Genomic DNA, 24,111 nt, shown 5'->3' on the forward strand with positions numbered 1-24,111 from the left:
CAGATAAAATATATTTACGCACTCCCTCCCGTTCTTTTAACGGTGAGGTTGAGTCCGCCCAGGTGGTTCTATCCTACCTGGGTGGGGATAGGTGGTCAAATGATGAAGCATTACACCATATAGTGTGTGAGACCACCTAGTCCGTAAAAGAAAATCCCCCTTCCCTCCCTCACCCCACACAGCACCCACACCACGCATTTTCTAAACCCAGCAAGGTCTAGGAGCCCACGGATAATCTCTCGTGAACTTAGCTCCACATCTTTGGTGAACCCCATACCTTTTTGTGGTAACTGGTTTGTTGAAGAGGGAGCTAGTATGGGTTGTTTCCCACCAAATACATGTTTCTAATCTCCCTCACAACTCCCCGGTAGTGTGATTATAACGCAGTTTTAAACTGACATATCAAACTGGTAAAATAAACCTTTATCATGTCTAACCTTCCCATTTGAATACCCCTATGGAAGGCCCTCAACAGCCCATAGGGCAGGACATGGTGTATTTAAAAAGTTCGACATGTACTTTTGAGTTTTTTTTTTTTTTCACCAGCATGAGGCCTACTTCTCCAATAGGATATAATTGGGTTACCCTATTATATTTAATAAGTGATAGGTTTATATTGGGAGCAGGTAGGAAAGTCGAGTTTGTTCTCTAAAGAGTTGTAACTTAAAAACCTCATTAATAGTAGAGTTGGATTTTAAGTCATAATTCTGAACTTGCCACTGCTGTGCTGCTCTACTGTATGAAACAGTGCTCTTCTGTTCTGCCACTCTGCTGCCCTGCTGCTTGATTGAGAAGGACTGGGCCATCATGTTGAACTCAACATGACTCTGACGACTAGTTGGGTGGCCTCCTGATCGGAGGCTTGGGGACAGAAAAGGCTCCAAACATCTTAAACCCTGTACCTGGACTCTGGTGCTCTGAGTCCTAACTCCACAAGTGGTGCCCCTTCAGTCCTGGACCCTTGGAAGTGGGGCTAAAACTGCTCTGCCAGTTCAGCTGTGGTTTTATCAGAACTGATGCAGCATATCACAAGCCCAAACCACTCCTTCACAGCGCCTCATCAGAATTGACGCAGCGCAGCCTTGACGCAAGCCCACAACACATCCTACCCAGTTCAACGCAACCACTGCTGCACGATGCATCCTCAATGCAGACTCTGCAGCCCAACATAGCCTCAACTCAAGCCCGCATCTCAGCCCTTGCAGCTCATTAGAACCGCCGCTGCACAACAAATCTTATCCATGGACCTCACATCGCTTCTTGAGGCTACCATTGCGTGGCACAATGCTCTACAACCCAGATTTAAGGTGTATATCTCAGTGAGACTAGTTTGGTTCAATTATTCGGCCCTTGCTCCATTGCAGTCAGCCCGAACTTGTGGCTTTGCCCCAGTCGGGTGCAACCAGATAACCACAGTTGGTGCTTTGTGCTTTTAAGCACTATTTTCACCTAAACCTTTACATTTGTATATCTCCAGTTCTACTAATTGGATTTTTGTCATTTTTGATGTTAAATAATGAATTACATTTTACTCAATGTTTCTAAGTTAGTGTGGGATTTATTTTGTGTGTTCATTTTCCCTGTATTACTATGCAAGTGCTGAATAAAGAATTTACACATGATAAGTTGACGCCTTTTGTGCCAAGCTACCAGAGGATTAAGCACAAGTTAATTTGGGGTTTGCTTGTATGTCACCCTTACAAGATTTGTGGCTGCTGCTTGAGTAGGGTTTAACCAGTAACCCAATAGGAGGAACCAGAAAAGGATTTAGGCTTTGATGCAGCTGAGCTCTGAATCAAGAGAGTCAAAATAACCTTATGTGTGCTTTGGTGACATTCAACAGGAATGTCCCACCTGCTTAGAGGTCCTGGCACAGAGTTCACCTAAACTGGTAACTAATAGATGAGAGAAACATGGCCACCGAGATCTGAAAAATTAAGACACTCTGTAGGAGCAAATAGTATCCCATTTATATTGTCATAGAATTATCTAAAATTAGATTAATGTTACCATGTTATGTATTGGCATAAGAATCCCAGCATGCAAAATGATGTGGGCCAAAAAGTTGAAAGTGTCATATTTGTCACTTGGCAACAATGCATTAACCATTATTTTCCTTACTTTGGGTGTTCCATTGCCTCTGGCCGCCTTCTATCTATTGAGTATCAATAGGTGACCAGAAGTTCCATCATGCTAAGTACCACTGACTGCTGCATCCTCCTGGCCTATGACGCCATCCAGAATATTTTTTATGTTTTCATTAATAAAAACGTGGTATTTTGCTGGTGCGTTTGCATCCATCAATCAGTGAGCTTGAACATACTGTAAGGGCAGACATATAAATTGTCTTTCCTGAATGCCTCTGCACCCTGCGACCGCCACCCCGTCCTCAGCTCTTTAGCATCTTGGTCACTGCCACATACAAAAACACGCACATGCCCACAAAGGGCCGAGCTTCTTCATGAAAACTTGTTTATTTGGCTAGAAATTTCCCCTATGAATCGATAGCAATAAAGGAGAGCACATTCCCTCAATTACCCTTTCTAAATTGCTCAGTGATGTTTCAGTGAATTAATTTGATGCTTGAAGTAACGTTGACTGGTCATATATATAGTGCGGGAAGGATAATGCATTTTATCAGGTTTACTTTATCTGCCACAGTTTTCGGTTAACATCATTCTCCTAGCCTGCAAGGTCACATCAAGTGCATTAAGCGCCTCATTTAGACCTAGATGCAAGTGTAATAAAAATGAGCGCGTTTTATTGTTCCAGTTTTTTCACTTTATGCAGGTGTCGAAGTTGGTGCAAAATATACTCACATGCAGTTGTGCTTAAATTTAGCACCATCAATACAAAAAGCATAGGATCCATTGTGCATGTGTGTCTGTTTGCACCTGTAGGCACTTAGGTATGACAGAATGGACCATAGATGCTTGTGTAGACTCTGTAATATGAGTCATGTTTGAGAAGGGACATGTCCTCACTTGCTTTGCGGAGTGGCCACAAGGGAAATTCTTTGCCACTGCACCCTCACCATATCACAGACGCAGGCACAATATCAAAGAAGGTGCCGGTGTACGCACTGACTGTGTAACAAACAGAGAGAGGCGCACTGTCCGTGCACCCCCCAGGAACACTCATAAGGAGAATTTTGCGGGGGCTTCATAGTCTGCCTCCCAAGGATTGCCCTGCAGGTGATTGTAGTAAAGCAGGTCCACCTCCAGGAAAAGCAGAGCCATGGTAGGCTCTGACTTTTGCTAGTGTAATCTCTTCCATGCAGGCACAAACTGTTACAACTGCATAGAGCAGTGGCTCCCAACATGTGATCCTCAGATTGATTCGTGGAAGCAGTGCGGGTACAGAATATAGTATGGATGATGTGTGTCTTCAATTGAATCTAGAAAAGCTCCAACCTTCCTATTAAAATAAACATTTTTATTTTTGTATTTATATTTGTTTGCAAATTGTAGGAAAGTGTCCCTTTTTGACATGGCTACCCTCACTTTCTGTCTGGTATTCGATGTAATTATGACTGAAAGTGCACTGGGTTCCTGCTAACCAGGTCCCCAGTCCCAGATCTCTTTCCTTGAAACTGTACAATTGTGTCCCAATTGGCAATACCTTTGGTCCCCTGGTAAGTCCCTAGTAAATAGTACCCCTGGTACCTAGGGCATGGGTACCAAATAAGGTCCCCAAGAACTGCAACAATGTGTTGTGCCACCATCACGGACCGCTCATCTAGCACACACAGACTGTCATTGCAGGCTGTGTGTCTTGTGGTAGCTAAAAGTGCAAACTCAACACAGCACACCACCTGTGTGCTAAGTCTCCTAACACTGTGTGCAATATATGCAAGTTACTCCTAATTCAGACCTTCCAACCCTAAGGCAGGGTGCATTATATTGCCTGTAAGGACATATCTGCATGAGCAGGTATGACCCTGCTAGGGCTTTGTCGACTCCTAGACATAGTGAGTGAACAGAGAAGCCATGTTAAGGACATGTGCTGGATACTGGTCACTATGAGTTCCTCAGCTACATGGCTTCACTGAAAAATATGGATGTTTGGTATCAAACATCTCACATCAATAAACCCTCACTGATGCCAGTGACGGATTTATTAATACATGCACCCACAGGGCACCTTAGAAGTGCCTCCGAAAACCTATCAACTACCCAGGTGGGGATTGACTAATTTTAGCCAGCCTGCCACTACCAGAAACAACTCTGACCTCACAGGGTGAAAGCCTTTGCTCTTGGGCAGTAAAATACAAAAGGCTGCTCTTAGAGGGGTGTTCACACACCCCACCCAACAGGATAACCTGTTAATCAGCATTCCAAGGCAGCAGGCTTTAAAGAGGCCCACCACCCCTGATATGCAGATCTGACTTCACTCAAAGGAGAGATGCCGACCCCCCAGGGCCCATTTGGCCCCGGGGCAAACAGGAACATTTGAATTCAGGCAGGTATGTCCACCCATCAGGTCAGACCTGCCCCTAAGGTGAGCTGCCTGATGTGGACACAAACATTTAGAATTCTGCCATCTTGGTGTTGGCAGAATAAGGAACTCTGGGACAGGGTTATGCCCACTTCCCGGAGGAAGTGGTGATATAGGGAGTGTTGTGATCTCAAGGGTAAGTAGCCCATTGGCTACTACCATACACTCCCTGAAACACCCCTAAATGTAGTATTTAGGGGAAGACCCTGCCACCAGGAAATCACATTCCTGCTGGCCTACGAAGAAGAAGGACGCCCAAGAGCTGCAAACGCAGAGCCCGAGAAAGAAGCATCTGACTTGGCACCAACCCTGCCGGCCTGTCTGCTGTTCCTGCCGATTTGCAAAAAAGTTGACTTGTCCTGCAAGCTGCTGTGCCTCCAAAAGCTGGGGAGGCCTGTATGCCTTAAACATAGACCCAGGAACTCCAGTGGAACAGCAGAGCTGCTTCCCTGCATCTTGCAGACACAACCAAGAGAACTGCGAGGACTCTGGACCGCAGAAAGCCTGACACCTGAAAGGACCACTGCATCTGTGCCACCTAGCCCGATCTGACGTGGGCCAAGTTGCCAACGTGGTCCTCCCAGCCCTCCAGAGACAAACTGCACCTTGGACTAGCCCATTGTGGACTTACCGACGCCGCAAGGAACCTCTTCACACAGGCACCCTCAACTGCGAGTGCTCCTGTGGAGAAAACCCGACACCTCAGGACACATCTGCACCCTTTGCCCTAGCCCATGGAGAAGAGGACTGAAGGTATCCCCGGGTCTCTGGACATCTCAAGACTGGAACTAACTTGTTGGTTCCTCCAAACTAGATCCCCAGTCCTCACCTGCAGCATCTTTTCGTCCAGACCAATTCCCATTGACTAACATTGGGCACCTATACTACACCTCTGCACCCGGTTGCTCCAGTGCCGCTCACTGTGACCTATTGGTGTGGTCCTGACCCTTGCCCATTACTTACACTAAGTCCAGGAGATTGGTCCCATAAGTCGCTGTACTATACCTGAATGCAGTACTTGTTTTTCCCTAAATAGGGTAACATTGCTGCTTTTCAGAAATTACACTGTGTCGACTTTTCAAAACTGTAAAGATCATTCTTGCAAAGCATATTTACCTTATCATATTGATTCCTGTGCTAAAATATATATAAAGATGCTTGTTATTTATGTAAATTGTTGTGGATCTCCTTCTTGAGTTGTGTGTCTCATTTATTGACAGTGTGGGTATTTGCAAGTGTCTCACGCTCCTTTCTGATAAGCCCAAGGCTGTTTGACCATACTTTCCCCTAAAGGAGCACCTTGGGATTGCTCACGCAAGCCCCTGTCCACTAGTAGGGGAACCCCTGGACTCTTTGCCAGTTATATCTCATTTTGATACATCATAAAAAGAGCCAGCTTCCTACATATGTTAAGTAAAATGTGTTATCATTTGTGTATTTTTGTTTGATGAATGCTTGTTTCTGTATTTTTGTGTGTATTGTTTTGCGGTTCAAATCATTGACAATGTTTAGGCTGGGGTCCCTGGCTTCCAGTAATGACTCAGTGAGGCGGTCCCCGGATTCCAATAATGATTCAATGGGTGGTCCCCGGGTTCCAGTAATGATAAAGTGGCCGTCCACAGAATCAAAAGGTTGAGAACCACTTGTGCAGAGGACCGTGCATTTTTAGTGTTTCGAACTCAATGTCCTGGTCTGGATCCAGAGTACAGCGTTTAGAGTGGTCAATGATGCCAACAGTGTGCTTGATATATAAAATGTGGCCCACGATATATTTTGGTTCTAAAAATAAGTGCATCAGAGGTGTAACAAGATATTCAAAATGCGTTTAAATGTGTTATTCCCTCATGAGAGTGAAAAACATCATGGGCATTATTCAGCACTTATTTTTATCATTGAGTGTCAACACATCATAGCATAAATAACAGGGCATCAGGTGCATTTTTTGTCTCTGATCTAATGTTTGGTCGTAAAAAATGGAGAGTAGCCAAAACATCGTAAATATGTATTTATTCAATTTTGAATGCCCATAGTAAAACATTTTTATAATTTTTGGGTGGGCAATTACATGGTAGAAAATGCCTTGGCAAGAATCCGAGTGACTGCAATTATGTCAAGATCATAAAAAGTGTGTGTGCTGAAATTAATGCAAAACTATTTGGTCCTGTTTTAAATGTAACCTTCATATCTAAAGTCTTGCACATTTGAACACTGCCTTAAATTGGCAGTTCACCCACCCCAGCAAACTTGTGGCTCCCTCACCCCATTTAGAGGTGGGGGAACCACAAGGTTTCTGCCAATGGAGAACTTTGACATGGTGACCCAACTGCCAAAGGGCCACCAAGCAATAGTGACAGTCACCCTATTTAAGGCAGGCCAACCTTCATAAGACTTCCCTGACCAGGACCACCTTGCAATGCATAATGGTCCCGAGAAGGTAAATGAAATAATGATTTTGACACACACGGAGTAGCACCCTACCTAGCAAAGTCATTGTATGTTTGTTTCTCAAAAAAAGAAATCTTCATTGAGTAGGCCAAAACCACATAACAGGAATCTCAAAATATGGTGTGGGGGCCTCTGGCAGTGGAGTGGAGGTCATAGCCTCTGCTTCCTTGGTGTGCTGGTGGACCATCTGCCAGGGTATGAATGAACCTCTAAATAAACACATAAACCAAGAGCTAAAACCCAATACAAATCCGACACAAGCTGTTATAGTCTCATTACAAGATCCCTGTTATTTGGTGTGGCTTTACTGCACGGGCAACATATTGTTGATCATTCTGAATCTCATACCTGTGAATGGGGCATAATTCGGAAATACTGTATATGTTTCCCTATTCTGATTTGCAAAAATGTGAGATATAAAGTAACTAGTGCAAAATCAGGGATTTAGTAAGGAATTCCTATGGGAGTTATAATGAGGGCATAATTGTACTCTTAGAGACAATTTATGTAGCACTAGTGAGACTCAAGTAGTGTTACTGGCAGTCCTTAATCTGAGATATGTGTGAAAAATAAAATCCAGAATACAAATATTAGAATTGTCTAAAACAACCTTACATAGGCATGGTTACAAGAAATGTAAATATCAAATATCGAATTCAGTTCATGCAAATATTAAAATGAACGGAAATCATATAGAAAACTTTGAGATTTACAATATTTCTCAAAGCCATCAATGATTAACAAAAACATCTCACCTGTAATTTGTCACGTTTTGGGACTGGTCCTCTTGATTCCTACCTTGAAATCTTGGAGTAGAAAACATTCGGGTGTAACACAGAGGCTGAAATCTTTGAGTGCAGCAAAAATGAAAGTGGGGGTAATATTTATTCTCTAAGGCAAAGTGCTTAGCGAGTGAGAAAATGCATCTCAAGCATGGATCTTTCAGTAAGAACTGAATAGAAAGTGTGAACTCGATTCGGCCCATTAGGACATGAGTGAATTCATAATATAATTAAAAATAAATACACAAATTAATAAATAACGCATACATCTAGTAGAATAAGCCCCTTTGCACTTTCCAATACAACATTGGTAGCTTTTGTGAGCTAGCTTTTAGGAGCAATAAGGTTAACTGCAGGCGGGTCATAAAATTCCTTGGATTCAAGCTCTGCAATACATTGAGGGCCATCGGAGCCTTTCAAGGCACTGTGGAAACTTTAGGAGTCCCAGAAGAGACAGGGGTTACTGGAGTTAGATTGTATAAACCACAGCCATTTACCCTGCTGTTGCCGCTGAACACCAAGTACGCCTATTGAGCACTTGACGCTCAGGGACTCGAGGCTGAGCTGCCCAAAGCTGACTCAGAGAGGAGGTGTGAGGGAGACATTCTGAATTCAAAGAATCATCCAATATCAGACTATAAAACAATGTGCAGCCAGTGCTTTTATTTAAAAAAGTATTTTACTTCCGACACACACAACAAATACTGTAGATAATCAACAGAGGGCATTTCTCTTGTTATGCAGCTTTCAGGGTATCTATAATTGTGGACTGGGAGACAGCTAGGCTGCTCCCCTAGGACAGGAAGAAAACGGGTGCACAATGCAAGTGAGAACAAGTGTCCTCTTGACAGATCTAGAGGCTCCCTTGGGTCCTGTTGACCCCTCTTCCTAGTTTGTGAGTAGACCTGTCCAGAAGTTACGGCTTGCCCCATCCCTTGCACACAACCCTTCTGTCCTTTTGCTTTGTGGATAGGCGCAGTCTGTAAGCCAGGGAGGCAGCGGTAGCATTGATAAAGGCAGAGTGTCTCTTCACATGGTCCACCAAGCGGTACCGCATTGACTTTGTCCTTGCACTGCCGACACTGCCACAGCTCTGATTTATTACACATACCCTTGTTTGACAACTGTATGCAGAACCCGCGCAGGCAATGAAGCAGCAGCACCCGGGTTGTGTTATTCATGATCTGGTGAATCTTTGCTGGTTTACCCATCCGCCCAAACAAAGCAAAGCGCTCACCCCTAGGGTACAGTGGTGATCAAGTAGTGTGTGTTGGTGTACCATCAACTGTGGAAAGCGATCCCAACCTGTGCAACACCTGTTCTGGCACATCAGTTCTTCAGGTAAGACCGATGAGTGTGGTTATGGTTTCTCAACACAAGTCAAAGGTGAGAAAACCAATGAGGTACATTTGTAGTTTCCATGGCTGCCCCTCAGTCACTGGGCACTTCAGCTTCTGAGCATATTGTAGTGATTTTTGCATTTCGAAGCTTCCCTACAGCATAGTAATGCCAGTCGTCGCCCAAGATGTAATGGGCAGCTTCCGTTCATCCTGCATCAGCTTCCTGTGGTAGCCCTCTTCTTGGCCACATTTTCCTCATACATCTCCAGCACCCTCCAATGCAGTCAGCTGATTGCCTTAAGGCATGTCCAAGGCAGAATGGCCTGGAGGCTGTAGAACTTCCCAGGTTCTGATCCTGAATCTGGTGAAGGGGTGTTGTTGGAATATACCCCACCTGTGGGGCACAAAAGAGTTTCTTTGTCACCACTGAAATGGAACCCTAGATTCTAGTATAGAAATCTTGTCACACTGGCTGTTAGTTTATGTTTCATATGTATGCTCAGTTTGCAGACAGAGTTTGCATATTCCACAAGTCTGCCTCTGGCAAAAGGTTCAGGCAGGCCCTGCCTTTTGGCATGGTCTTCGTCTTGCAGTGTCAGCAGGAACAAGGGATGAATTTGGGTGTATCTTGCCAGGAGACACTCAAAACAAAGGCACAAAGGTGGAGGACCTCCCTCACTTTACCACCTCTTTCCCTGGAATCAGTAGAACATCCGAAAGAATGAAGCAGGAAGAAGGCATGGATCTAATCAACACTACAAGTAGACCCTTTTCTATCATCTTCTGGTCTATTTCAAAGGGGCTCAGAAGTGTTGGGGAGAAGCCCTGCAAATCACATTGCTGTCTACGGCTCTTTCCAATTTTCCACCTTAGGTTCCACTACAGTGCAGGAAATCAAAATGGATTTCTGTGTCATCACAACCATAGGCAGCATACACATATCATACACATATAGGCCCTCATTCTGACCCTGGCGGTCGGTGATAATGCGGCGGCCAAGCCGCCAACAGGCCGGCGGTCCAAAATATGCAATTCTGACCCTGGCGGGAACCGCCAACACAGCCCGCCGCATTAACACTCCGCCCGCCACGGCGGAACAAACAAACAGCGCGGCGGTCCCCGCCAACAGCCAGGCGGCAGACAATGTACCGCCCACCCTATCATGACCCACCAATCCGCCACCTTTTCCGGGGCGGGAGCACCGCCGATAAAAACACAGCGGAAACAGACTACGAACGGGAAAACGCTCACCTCTACGCACTCCACGCGAGATTCCGGCAGTATGGAACCCGAGTTGCAGGTCATCCCCGCACTCCTATACCTGCTCCAGTACCAGGAGCACGCCCGGCGGCGCGGAAGACATCGGTGAGTACTGCACCTACGACACAGGGGAGGGAAAAGAGTACCGGCACACACCCACCCACCCACACCCACTACAACACACACATCAATGCATTCCCACAGATCACTGTCACAAACCCCCCCCTCCGAAATAATGCAAAGACCAAAAGAAGAGATCATAAACGGGCAGATATATTGAAATATGGACACCAGTAATCACAATAAATAAATAAACTATGTACAAAATATATACAGCTACTAAATGTAGTCCAACCACTGTCCGTGGACCACAGGGGTCCTGTGCAAAGGGGCAAGGCCCAGTCCCACGACAAGAACTCCACGGAGAGAACACTGCAGGGGCATCAGAAAGAAAATAGGACAGGCACCTCAGGGGGAAGGGAAGGGGGGGCACCTCAGCCACTTGAGTAAACGACGCCAGATCCACGAGGGGACTCCATGACCACTGGCCCATCCTGGGGAGAGCAAAGCCACAGTCCATACAGTCCATACAGTGGGTGGCCTGCCCACTGGGCCATCCTGGGGAGAGCAAAGCCACAGTCCATACAGTCCATACAGTGGGTGGCCTGCCCACTGGGCCATCCTGGGGAGAGCAAAGCCACAGTCCATACAGTCCATACAGTGGGTGGCCTGCCCACTGGGCCATCCTGGGGAGAGCAAAGCCACAGTCCATACAGTCCATACAGTGGGTGGCCTGCCCACTGGGCCATCCTGGGGAGAGCAAAGCCACAGTCCATACAGTCCATACAGTGGGTGGCCTGCCCACTGGGCCATCCTGGGGAGTGCAAAGCCACAGTCCATACAGTCCATACAGTGGGTGGCCTGCCCACTGGGCCATCCTGGGGAGAGCAAAGCCACAGTCCAAACAGTCCATAACAGACTCCACTGCCACTGGAGGAGGCATGTTGGCCAGAGGACATCCTGCAGCCCTGCCCGAGACAGATCCTGCCCTGCCACGTCTGCCAAAGGGCCAGCGGTTCTTGCCTTGAAGGGCCCAGTTCAGCGCTTCTTGCCTTGAAGGGCCCAGTTCAGCGGGTCTTGCCTTGAAGGGCCCAGTTCAGCGGTTCTTGAGACGGCGGTCCCCAGCGGAGCGGTGCTGGAGACGGCGGGGCCCAGTTCAGCGGTTCTTGAGACGGCGGGGCCCAGTTCAGCGGTGCTTGAGACGGCGGTCCCCAGCGGAGCGGTGCTGGAGACGGCGGGGCCCAGTTCAGCGGTGCTTGAGACGGCGGGCCCAGTTCAGCGGTTCTTGAGACGGCGGGGCCCAGTTCAGCGGTGCTTGAGACGGCGGGCCCAGTTCAGCGGTTCTTGAGACGGCGGTCCCCAGCGGAGCGGTGCTGGAGACGGCGGGGCCCTGTTCAGCGGTGCTTGAGACGGCGGGGCCCAGTTCAGCGGTTCTTGAGACGGCGGGGCCCAGTTCAGCGGTTCTTGAGACGGCGGTCCCCAGCGGAGCGGTGCTGGAGACGGCGGGGCCCAGCGGAGCGGTGCTTGAGACGGCGGGCCCAGTTCAGCGGTTCTTGAGACGGCGGGGCCCAGCGGAGCGGTGCTGGATACGGCGGGGCCCAGTTCTGCGGTTCTTGAGACGGCGGGCCCAGTTCAGCGGTTCTTGAGACGGCGGGGCCCAGTTCAGCGGTTCTTGAGACGGCGGTCCCCAGCGGAGCGGTGCTGGAGACGGCGGGGCCCAGTTCTGCGGTTCTTGAGACGGCGGGCCCAGTTCAGCGGTTCTTGAGACGGCGGGGCCCAGCGGAGCGGTGCTGGAGACGGCAGGGCCCAGTTCAGCGGTTCTTGAGACGGCGGGCCCAGTTCAGCGGTTCTTGAGACGGCGGGGCCCAGTTCAGCGGTTCTTGAGACGGCGGTCCCCAGCGGAGCGGTGCTGGAGACGGCGGGGCCCAGTTCTGCGGTTCTTGAGACGGCGGGCCCAGTTCAGCGGTTCTTGAGACGGCGGGGCCCAGTTCAGCGGTTCTTGAGACGGCGGGGCCCAGTTCAGCGGTGCTTGAGACGGCGGTCCCCAGCGGAGCGGTGCTGGAGACGGCGGGGCCCAGTTCAGCGGTGCTTGAGACGGCGGGGCCCAGTTCAGCGGTGCTTGAGACGGCGGGGCCCAGTTCAGCGGTGCTTGAGACGGCGGGCCCAGTTCAGCGGTTCTTGAGACGGCGGGGCCCAGTTCAGCGGTTCTTGAGACGGCGGGGCCCAGTTCAGCGGTGCTTGAGACGGCGGCCGGTCTATGGCCAACTGCTCATTGCCTGGTGGTGCCCTCCTGGGCAGCGGGGATGGTGCTCCTTCAATGCCCACCTGGGCTGTGGGTGGTGGGGCCCTCCTGGCCAGCTGGGCTGGGTCCTCCCTGGCCAGCGGCTATGGGGGTGGTGGGCTCCTCCTGGGCAGCAGGCCTGCAGCCTGACCTCTCCGACTTGCTGCCCTTGCCCTCCTTAGTCGGGAGTCTGTGGCCCTTTCCTCCCTTTGGAGCTGTGGCTGGTGACTGTGTCTGGGTGGTGTCCGGGGGGGATGTAGAAGCCGGGCTCCTGCGGCGCCCCTTCCGCCTTCTGCTCCTCTTCCCAGGGGGTGGGCTGGCTGTCCCCTTGCTGCTGGGCGAAGATCCAGACATGCGGGCTGGTGGGCTCCAATACCCCTGCACCCTTGTCAAGGGGGCTGCAGGGCTGGTGGTGGCTGAGGTGCTCTTCTTACCCCGACGAGAAGGAGGGGGGGGCTCAGGGTCAGGAAAGAAGTTAGCAGTGGCGAGGAAGAGTTTCTTGGGACAATGGAGAGTGGTAGGTACAGTGGGAATGGGAGTGGAGGGAGAGGATGTGGTTGTAGGTGAGTCACGTTTGCTGTCTTTGGGTGCAGGTGCAGGAGGGATAGGCTGTCGTGAGGTGGATGTCTGTTGGGTGGGTGGGTGGCTGCGTTTGTGTGGTGTGGAAGAGGGGGTGACAGACACAGTGGGAGAGGACACAGGGGACGTGTAAATGGCAGTGGGGGTGGTGACTGCACGTGTGCGGACTGGACTGGAGGGTGTGCTGGTGATGGAAACACTGGCTGATGGTGAGGTGAATGGAGGTGTGAGTGTAGACGTCACAGGGAGGGAGGAGGGAGACGAGGAGGTGGGGGTCACAGAGGTGGTAGTGACTGTTGGCATGTCTGCATCGGAATGTTGCGTGTGTGAATGTCTGCGTGATCTGTGGTGCTTATGTTTGGATGAGCTTCTCTTGGGTGTTGAGGTGTGTGCAGGCTGGTCTGATGGTGTGGGTGGGACAGGCAGAGGAACAGGAGACTGGGAGGAGGGAGTTAGTAGAGGGAGGCAGGAGACAGGGACAATGGCTGCCGTCAGTGCTGAGGTCAGAGCCTGGAACGATCGCTGATGGGCAGCCTGACCCGAATGAATGCCCTCCAGGTACGCATTGCTGCGATGAACCTCCCTCTCCACCCCCTGGATGGCATTCAAAAGGGTAGTCTGCCCAACAATGAGCGTTCGGAGGAGGTCAATGACCTCCTCACTGAGGGCAGCGGGGGTAACAGGGGCAGGGCCTGAGGTGCCTGGGGCGAAGGAGATGCCCGGCTTCCTGGCAGAGCGGGCACGGGGCGAACGCTGAGGGGCTGCTGGGAGGGCGGAGATGGTGCGCTGGGTGGCGGCTGTACCTGTAATGGCGGGGGCACGGATGGTGCCACCCCCGCAAGGGAGCTCCCTTCCGAGGACGTGTCCGTGTCGCTGCAGGGTCCAGTCGTCCCCGTTGTGGAGCTCCCCTCGCCCTCCGTCTCACTGGTCCAGTCAGACTCTGTGGCATGGCCCTCCTGGGCCATGTGAGATGCAGCTCCCTCCTGCCCCGATGCCACTTCTCCTCCGCCTGATGATGCTGATGCACACAAGCACAGAAAGACAAACAAAAAGGGGGGGGGGAGAGAGAAATAAAGGGATATTGAGTACATGGATCTCCGGTACAGTTAGCGGACATGACAGACACAGATGCCCCCTGCACTAAGTTGCGCACTTGGGGTCCGCTACGCATTCCGTGGAACATGCCCTACACGCCTAGAGTTGACAACTGCACCCATGGATGACACGGCCCAGGGATGGCTGTACTGACACACTACTGAGGGTGGTGGCTGGGGACACAGGGGCTTACGGGGGTGCCCAGCCTACAGATATCGCCCTGGCCTAGGGGGACCCACAGCCCTCCTCCCCCACCCAGACACCTCCACTGCGCGTCAACAGAGTAGATAATGCTTGTACTCACCCCCTTGTGTCTGCTGTGCTGCCCTCACGCGCCCATCCAAATCAGGGTAGGCCACCGCCAGGATCCGGAACATCAGGGGGGTCAGTTGACGGCAGGCACCCCGCCTACGTTGGGAGGCCATCCCCAGCAGAGACTCGGCGGTCTTCTTGGTCCCGCGGCGGATGTCCTCCCACCTCTTGCGGCAGTGGGTGCCCTGTCGATGGTGGACCCCCAGGGTCCGGACTTCCTTGGCGATGGCACGCCAAATCCCGATCTTCTCATGGGCGCGGACCTATGTGACACGTACAGGGAGGGAGAAATACCACGTTCAAGTTTGTCTGCATTTTCGTTGCCAGTGGCCCAACGCCCCCCATCCCCGCCAGGCCCCCCGCCATGCCCCCCGCCAGCCCCAACATGCCCCCCATCCCTGCCAGGCCCCCCGCCAGGCCCAACATGCCCCCCATCCCCGCCAGGCCCCCCGCCAGCCCCAACATGCCCCCCCATCCCCGCCAGGCCCCCCGCCATGCCCCCCGCCAGCCCCAACATGCCCCCCATCCCCGCCAGGCCCCCGCCAGCCCCAACATGCCCCCCCATCCCCGCCAGGCCCCCCGCCATGCCCCCCGCCAGCCCCAACATGCCCCCCATCCCCGCCAGGCCCCCCGCCAGCCCCAACATGCCCCCCCATCCCCGCCAGGCCCCCGCCATGCCCCCCGCCAGCCCCAACATGCCCCCCATCCCCGCCAGGCCCCCCGCCAGCCCCAACATGCCCCCCCATCCCCGCCAGGCCCCCCGCCATGCCCCCCGCCAGCCCCAACATGCCCCCCATCCCCGCCAGGCCCCCCGCCAGGCCCAACATGCCCCCCTTCCCCGCCAGGCCCCCCGCCAGCCCCAACATGCCCCCCCATCCCCGCCAGGCCCCCAAGCCAGCCAGTGGCCCCAAATCCATATTGAATTAAACTCACTTGTTGGTCTGGAGGACCGTAGAGTAGCGCATACTGGGGGAGGACCCCATCCACAAGTTTCTCCAACTCCTCTCCAGTGAAGGCAGGGGCCCTTTCCCCAGTCGCAGCAGCCATTGTCCCTTCCAGACCGAGGTCACAGCAACACTTGCAGTATAGGTCCTCTCCTGTGAAAGTTCAAGTCGCAAGTGGATAAGTAGATAGAAAATGGCGGTCACGTCCGCGGCGGTGCGTACCGCGGCGGTGCGTACCGCCGCCGCCGGCGCCCTTCGCCATTGGCTCCTGAAACCCATAGGCTTCAATGTTAACCAATGCGGCTTCGCGCCGCGGTCTTCGACCGCTGACCGCCGCGGTCTTCGACCGCTGACCGCCGCGGTGTGCCACGCCAGCGCATTGACCTCACATCCCATTGTCACACTTCACAGGTCAGGCAGCCGCCATTTCGAGGGTCCACATGGCTCAATTTCAACTGCGTCACACAGGCCTAGACCTTGCATAGCCACTCAGACACGCCATTCACTGCATAGAGAATCGTTTACTGTGCTAGCTGTGAGTACGTACCTGTGGGTTGCTTGACTGTGTGCTCCATGTTGTCCTTCCTAGGCACCGTCCGCTGGGTTTGGCGAGGAGACGGATGAATCCTCGCGTGTACCGACCGCTGGTGGACCTGTCGACAATGGAAGAACGCCACATTATCCTGACCTACCGTCTTGACCGTGCCACTATACATGAACTGTGTGCCCAGCTGGAGCCCGACCTGATGTCCCCCATCCGCCAACCCACAGGGATTCCCCCTCTGGTGCAGGTCCTGTCAGTACTCCATTTCTTGGCAAGTGGGTCATTTCAGACAACAGTGGGAATTGCATCTGGGATGTCTCAGCCCATGTTTTCGAAGGTGTTATCCAGAGTGTTGTCTGCCCTGATGAAATACGTGAGGAGCTACATCATTTTCCCTGAGGTGGGCGAATTGGCTACAGTGAAGGGTGATTTCTACGCCCTTGGACATATTCCCAACGTCATTGGTGCCATTGATGGGACCCATGTGGCTTTGGTTCCCCCAAGAGACAGGGAGCAGGTGTACAGGAACAGAAAAAGTTACCATTCCATGAACATCCAGGTGGTGTGTTTGGCTGACCAGTACATCTCGCATGTAAATGCCAAATTCCCAGGGTCAGTGCATGACGCCTACATCCTGAGGAATAGCAGCATCCCTTACGTGATGGAACAGCTAGAGAGACACCGTGTATGGCTATTGGGGGACTCTGGGTACCCCAACCTGTCGTGGCTACTGACCCCAGTAAGGAATCCCCGGACCAGGGCAGAGGAACGGTACAATGAGGCCCATGGGCGTACTAGGAGGGTGATCGAACGCACCTTTGGCCTCCTAAAGGCCAGGTTTAGGTGCCTGCATATGACAGGTGGATCCCTAATGTACTCCCCTAAGAAGGTGTGTCACATCATCGTGGCCTGCTGCATGCTTCACAACCTGGCTTTGCGCCGCCAGGTGCCTTTCCTGCAGGAGGATGGTCGAGACGGTGGTGTTGTGGCAGCGGTGGAACCTGTGGAGAGTGACGAGGAGGAAGACGACGGGGCTGAAACAGACAACAGGGACAGAATCATTGAACAGTACTTCCAATAGGACACAGGTAACAATTCAAAGATAATTTAGTAAATCTGAACTACTCTCCTGCATCTCTGCTGCCTGTCTATTTGCCCCAGTGTATGATGACTGAGTTGTGGCTTTTCCCTCCCTATTTCAGATCTGGGGTCCCCACTACGAGTCCTGTGCTTCGTTTCCCCATGGACTACAGCTTTGTGGCAGCTGTTTGTTGACTTCACTATGTACAAGGACATATTTGCACTGTCATGTCAATTACAATATTTTGAAATCACAGCCAGACTCCAGATAGTTTTGTGCAAAATAGGTGTTTATTTCAGTGCTCAAAATGGGATGGGTGGTTTCAAGTGGGTGGGGGCTATGGTGAAGGAATGTCCATGGCAGAGTCCAGAGTAACAGTCACACAGGTGCATTGTCCAGAGGCCTGTGGAGAGATGGAGCATGGGCAGTTCAAGGATGGACAGGGTGACAATGTGGGACAGTGGGATGACATCAGGTGGTATCCTTTGCTGGCGGGGGTCTTGACATCCTACTCTGTCTTCTTGCGAGATCTCAGGGCCCTCTTGCGGGGTGGTTCTTCTCCTGCAGGAGGTGGGGGTCTGGTGGGCTGCTGTTGTGCGGGGGCCTCCTGTCCACTAGCGCCGGCGGAGGTGGTTGGCTGTTCTTGGTCCAGGCTAGTGGCAGGGGCCCTTTGTTGTTGTTGAGTGTCCGTCCTGGTGTTGATGAGGTCCTGCAGCAGCCCGACCATGGTAACCAGGGTGGAGGTGAGGGCTCTGATGTCCTCCCTGTACCCCCGATAGTGTTCCTCCTGCAGTACCTGGATCTCCTGGAACCGGGCCAGTACCGTCGCCATCGTCTCCTGGGAGCGGTTGTATGCTCCCATGATGGTGGTGAGGGCCTCGTGGAGAGTGGGTTCCCTGGGCCCGTCCCCCCCCTGTCGCACAGCTGCCCTCCGAGTTGCCCTGTTTCCCTGGGCCTCTGCCCCCTGGCCGGTGTGCCCACTACCACTGCCCCCAGGTCCCTGTTGTTGTTGGGGTGGTGGGTTATCCTGGGTGCCCTGTAGTGGTAGACACACCGCAGATTGACGCGCCCTGGAGACAGAGGCATGGGCCAGCTGGGTGGGAGCTGTGCTGGTGTTCCCAGAGGGGTTTGGGTCTGTAGTGGCCTGTGCCTGTGTGAGGGGAACCGACTGTCCAGAGGTCCCCGATGGTCCGGGCTGGTCATCGGTGTCCAGGTCGACAGAGCTGCTGTCATCGCTGACGGCCTCTTGGGTGGGGGGTGTGGAGAATTCTGGGCCCTCCGCGGCGGTGTGTTGACGGTCGGGTCCTGCAGGGGTATAGAGGTATGGTTATAGTTTCAATGTGTGGCATATGGGTGTATCTGTGGGTTCCCGTGTCCCCAAGTGCTGTCATTCGTGTGTGGGGGCTTTTGGTGAGGGTGGCTTGTGGGGGGGATGTGTATATGCATTGGGCATGCTTTGGTGAGGGGTGTCCATGCTTAGTGGACGCATGCAGGCCTAGGTTTTGGGATGTGTGGGTTGTGATGGTGAGACATTGGCAGGGAATAGGTGTGCTGGGGGTGGGGGTGAGGATGGTGGTGGGGGTGAGGATGGTGGTGGGGGTGAGGGTGGGGGTGGGGGTGAGGGTGGGGGTGGGGGTGAGGGTGGGGGTGAGGATGGGGGTGGGGGTGAGGGTGGGGTTCGAGGATGGGGGTGAGGGTTGGGGTATGATTTGGCATGCAGGTGGGGGGGAAGCAGTAGTGAAGCTTCAACTTACCAGTATCCATTCCTCCGCCGACTCCTGCGAGGCCGTCAGGATGCAGGATGTTCAAGACTTCCTCCTCCCATGTTGTAAATTGTGGGGGTTGAGGTGGGGGTCCTCCGCCAGTCTTCTGCACGGCGATGTTGTGCCTGGATACCATGGAACGCACCTTCCCCCGTAGGTCGTTCCATCGCTTCCTGATGTCTTCCCGATTTCTGGGGTGCTGTCCCACAGCGTTGACCCTGTCGACAATCCTCTGCCATAGCTCCGTCCTCCGGGCAATGCTGGTGTATTGGATCTGTGTGCCGAACAGCTGGGGCTCTACCCGAACGATTTCCTCCACCATGACCCTGAGTTCTTCGTCTGAGAAGCGGGGGTGTCTTTGGGGTGCCATGGGGTGGTGTGTATGATGTGTGGGGTGGAGTATGTGTAGTTAAGTGTGTTGAGTGTGGTGGTGTGTGTTGTTTTGTGTGTGGATATTGTGTGGGTGATGGTGTTGAGTGGCTGTGGCTGCTAGTTTGTGGATGGTGGTGTCTCGCTCTGGCCTTCTTTCTGAATTTTTGGTCGTAGGGGTTTGTGGGTGATGTGGGTGTGTGTTTTATATTGTATTGTGTGTGTGGGAGTGGTGTGTGTATGTGTATCAGGTGTGTGGAATTCAATTCGGCCAATGTGGCTGAGTTTTGTTCGTTTGTGTGTATTCTGACCGCGGCGGTGTGTCCCGCCAATGGAAAACCGCGTTTGAAAGACCGCCGTGTGGATTCGTGGGTCGTAATGGCATGGGCGTATTTCTGTTGGCGTGACGGTGGAGGTTTTGTCACCTCCACTTTTCCGCCGACCGCTGGTCTGGCGGTCTGTTGTGGCTGTCGGATTTTCGGAGGTTTGGCTGCTGCGGGTCAGAATGACCGTGGCGGGTTTCCGCGACCGCGGCGGGATTATGGAGGATTTCTGACCGGCGGTAGGCGCCTTTTACCGCCGAGGTCAGAATGACCACCATAATGTACAGCCTACTGTACAGACCTAATTAGAGCACACATGCCATTCATGTTCCATGTGAATGATGTGAAGGACCTCATTGCAGGAGAATGTAAACCTAATTTAAAAACAAGGGAGTAAAAGTAAAAACCCTGCAACTATATTCCATTGCTGTCACCAATGTCAGTTGTTTACAGCCTGGTGAGCGGATGGTAGTCACACTCATTGCTTAATTTGAGCTGGTAGTTTCCAATAGGGGGGGGCACTGGCACTCATTTTTGAGGGCCGGCACTTATTTTCATGCATCAGGCATTTACTGCAAGCAAAAGACCCATATGGGAAAGACAAAGGAAGAGAAAAACGAGAAAGAATCACAACGGGAGAGAGCAGAAAGCTGCAAGAGTGAGCTGAAGGTGCAGGTAGTTGCTGTAAATGAATTAAAGAGGCCCGAGATGGCTTTAGGATTATGCTGCCTCAGTATTCTGTGCTCGCACCTTAAACTGCAGCAGCCACGACTTTCAAAGGTGAGCTTTGGGCACAGGCACATTTTTATTTACAAATTAAACACTGGTCACATTGGTGTGATCCTGCAGGCTAAAGAGTTCATTCTTGCTCACATTTCATACCAAAGGTAACTCACCGCATGTGTGCATGATTGTGATGTGTTCTAAGGCACAAAAAATCAAAAACCTAAAAGAACTCGCTACAGGGAGCTGGAGGAATGGACGCATATTCTTTAGATCCATGCAGAGGGCCTTCTCTGTCCCAGCTGGTATGTACACTGCTGTTGTTGGTATCACAGTTTCACTAGGTCCCATAAATTTCTTACATTTGAATATCTGAGATGTTCTCGTTTTTTTGTCTGGCCTTTGGACTGCTTCGTCCTGTATCACTCTGCATGATATCTGTTTTAACATAGTACGCTATAATGAAGTAAGTGCTCTGAAATTAGAACTCAAAAAGATGTTTATGTCAAACTGATGTGTTTATTTTGAAACAGAGTTACCCACAACCTCAACAGAATGATCGGACTATAATTCTAAGTCAAATAATGGCAGTGAATTGATTGTAAAACAAGCAGTACTTTCTGTTTCCTTTGCATTGCAAAATCACTGGGTGCGATTGCTCCCCTATATTGAACTTGTCACCAATTTTTCATACCTGACTCCAGCAAGCACAGGTCCCAGTGGGTGAAAACAATATACAGTTTTTGTCATCTTTTTGAAAAACAGTAAATAAATGGCTCTTCTGCTGATTGTCTTTCATGCTGTGGACATTGTTTCACAGATATGGTTGGGTCATTGTGATGCAATTCATCAATGTAAAAAAAAAAAAAAAAAAATATCGAAAATAGTTTTGACACAGATCTGAAGGGCAACGGTCGCATTCAGATATCTAGGTGGACAAACTTACATTGAGAATATAGTATATTTTCTGGTAACAATAGGTTAGCTATATCTGGACTAAAACAGTGTCTCATTCTGGTGAAAGCTACCCCCGTGTTTGATGAGTGGAGTACCCTATCTAACCCTATCTAAAATGGTGATGCTGCAAAGACTACTATATAATTTTCTAAAGTTGCCAAACTTTTATCGGTTCTATTGTTCAGGAAACTAGGGTCCTTATGTAGTGAAGCATTTTCCGATAGACGCAGAATGGGTTAACCCCTTTCATTATCCAGCCATAGATTACTTTGTGGTCACATTAAAGTGGAATACAGGATGAAGCAGAGTGGCCGGGTACATTTTTAAAATAACGGCAGAAGGTGGTTTGAAAATACAATATTTAGAATTATATTATCTGATGACACACCTCCAGCGGGTGTGTCAATAGATGCCAGACAGCTGTTCCACAGAGGCCCACTTCTTGCATCAGACGCTCAGTTGCAGATTACCAGCAGACGAGAGGTAGGCGTCGAAAAAGTATGAACAGGAATATTCCTAGGATGCTAAGAATGGATTTTTGTTTTTGTAGCAGGTGCCCTAAGAGGACAAATAGTAAGGTAGCATATGCCCCAGTACTATCATTAAGGTGCACGCCTAAATGACATGAGGTATCGAATCTTTTGAGCCCTTACCCTAGTCAAAAGGCAGGATAACGAAGGAGGTGGACCTGTTTGACAGCAGGTTCATGAAAATCATTGTTGACTTGCAGGTGGAACATAGCTGCACCCAGGTCCGTTTCAGTCGCAGGGCTCCATTGGGAAGCCGATACACTTGACGTGGGAATTTAAAAACCAGCCGAGGTTCCCAGCCACAACTTGTGCTGATACACTCGGTTGGGGATGTTAGGTCACCTTACTGCATCCTGTCCTGCTGGATATTTTTCAAGGTGATTTGCGAGAACTGGATGGGAAACGGGATTATTTCTAAATAGGGAAATTAAAGACCGAATAAAGGGCCAGATGCATCAAACGGTTTTACCCATTCTGTGTCTATAGGAAAATGTGTTCGTACATATGGCCCAAAGTTTCGTAATTGGATACCCACTCAAAGTCCATAGAAAACACAAGATTCACATTACAGTACAATTCCTTACACAAGACTTACCTGATACTCCTTATACAAGTAACGTATTGGAAGGATCCTTGTATATGCTCTAGGTGTGGAAGAAGTACAGCAGCTTTTTGTATATGATTTGGGATTGCACAATTATTAAGAACTATTGGGTTATGAGGTTTGCTTGATGGGATCTATTCACCAGGCACAGTGAAATGAGAACTGTGGGAAAATACATGTACCATACTTTACTGTTAACCAAATGTCGCATAATGATTACTTGGAAGTCATGTAAGGTTACATGGGGGTTTCCCAGTGGCTTGCAGACTTACGTAAATAGTTAGAGACTGAAAAATATTTTTAAATTCAATTGGATGGTAAGGGGGTCTAGCTAAAAGGTGTGTTTAGTTATAAGAAAGATACATTCCGGAGCTAGCTGAAAGGAAACCAGTCCCAGTAAATACAGAGACACAAGTACACACCTACATACGGGTGGAGGTTCATGGTCCTTTGACAAGAGCTCTGGCCATATTTAGGCAAAACTAGTTAGGATGCCCACCTGAAATGCTATGCCCCTGACGCCACTTTAGTTGCCCAAGTTGAAGACCTTCTGTTGTACATTGGCCGGTGGACCCATGGCAGACAGTAAGTCAAAGGTTTTCATCAGTTAAGGCGGCTCAGGCTCCACTGCTGGAAACCTGGTGCTTCACTCATCTTTAAATGGATTGAGCAAACAGCTAGTTTGGTGGATTGGGCATCCACCTTTTTTGGCAGGTGCCTCATATTCCAAATTCGAAATAACCCCTATAGATTTCAATAGTCTGACAACGATCTGTAAGACCTTCCAATGAGCCAACATAATCTGCTAGAATTAAGAGACGCTCCTGATCGGTAGTTAAAATTCTACTAGTCCAAAATGTGTCGAGGTGAGTATTTAGCAAGTATGACATTTATTATATGTTGTGTCAAGAATGTAAATCAAATGAATACTATTTCAGACTGATGTTGTGAGTCAGTGGTAACACTCCAGCCCTAATTGCAAGTAGTGTGATAAATTGTGATGAAACCAGAGTATGCAAAAGGATCAGATCTGAATTCACTTGTAATGCCTGCATCCCTGCAATTTTGCTGAGACCGATTTCACCAGGAAAATTCACGCAAAACAAATAACACAGCAAATGGCTAGGATAAAGGCAAAACATGCAGCAATAGATGCAATAAACACCTGTTTCACAAGTTTGCCTTATTTTTGCATGCCAAGCTCAGCATAAGAGGTATTCACTACACCTGGAAAATAGCTCACTATTCAGTTGTAATAATTAATACAGCTATTCTGTTCTACTTGTAATCAAGTCCATCAAGTTGAAAACATTACTTTGGTAGTGTTTCTGGGCCTCCAGAGGTTCTTTAGCTCTATTTTTATAAGTGCATTTTTCATTAGTATTCAGTAGTATTACGGCTCTCCAATCAAAAGTATCTCCACCAACTTCCTACAGTGACTAGACCATACAGAATGCTGCAGCCTGACGCATCCTCTATGCCCCCCACCCACCCACTGTCGAACACCCATCAGTCCCCACCTCAGAAAACTTCACTGGCTCGCCATACAGAAGAGGTGCCAATTCAAACTGCTGATCCACACATACAAGGTTCTACACAACCAGGGACCCTCCTTCGACCAA

This window comes from Pleurodeles waltl, chromosome 7, assembly GCF_031143425.1.
Source record: "Pleurodeles waltl isolate 20211129_DDA chromosome 7, aPleWal1.hap1.20221129, whole genome shotgun sequence".
NCBI lineage: Eukaryota > Metazoa > Chordata > Amphibia > Caudata > Salamandridae > Pleurodeles > Pleurodeles waltl.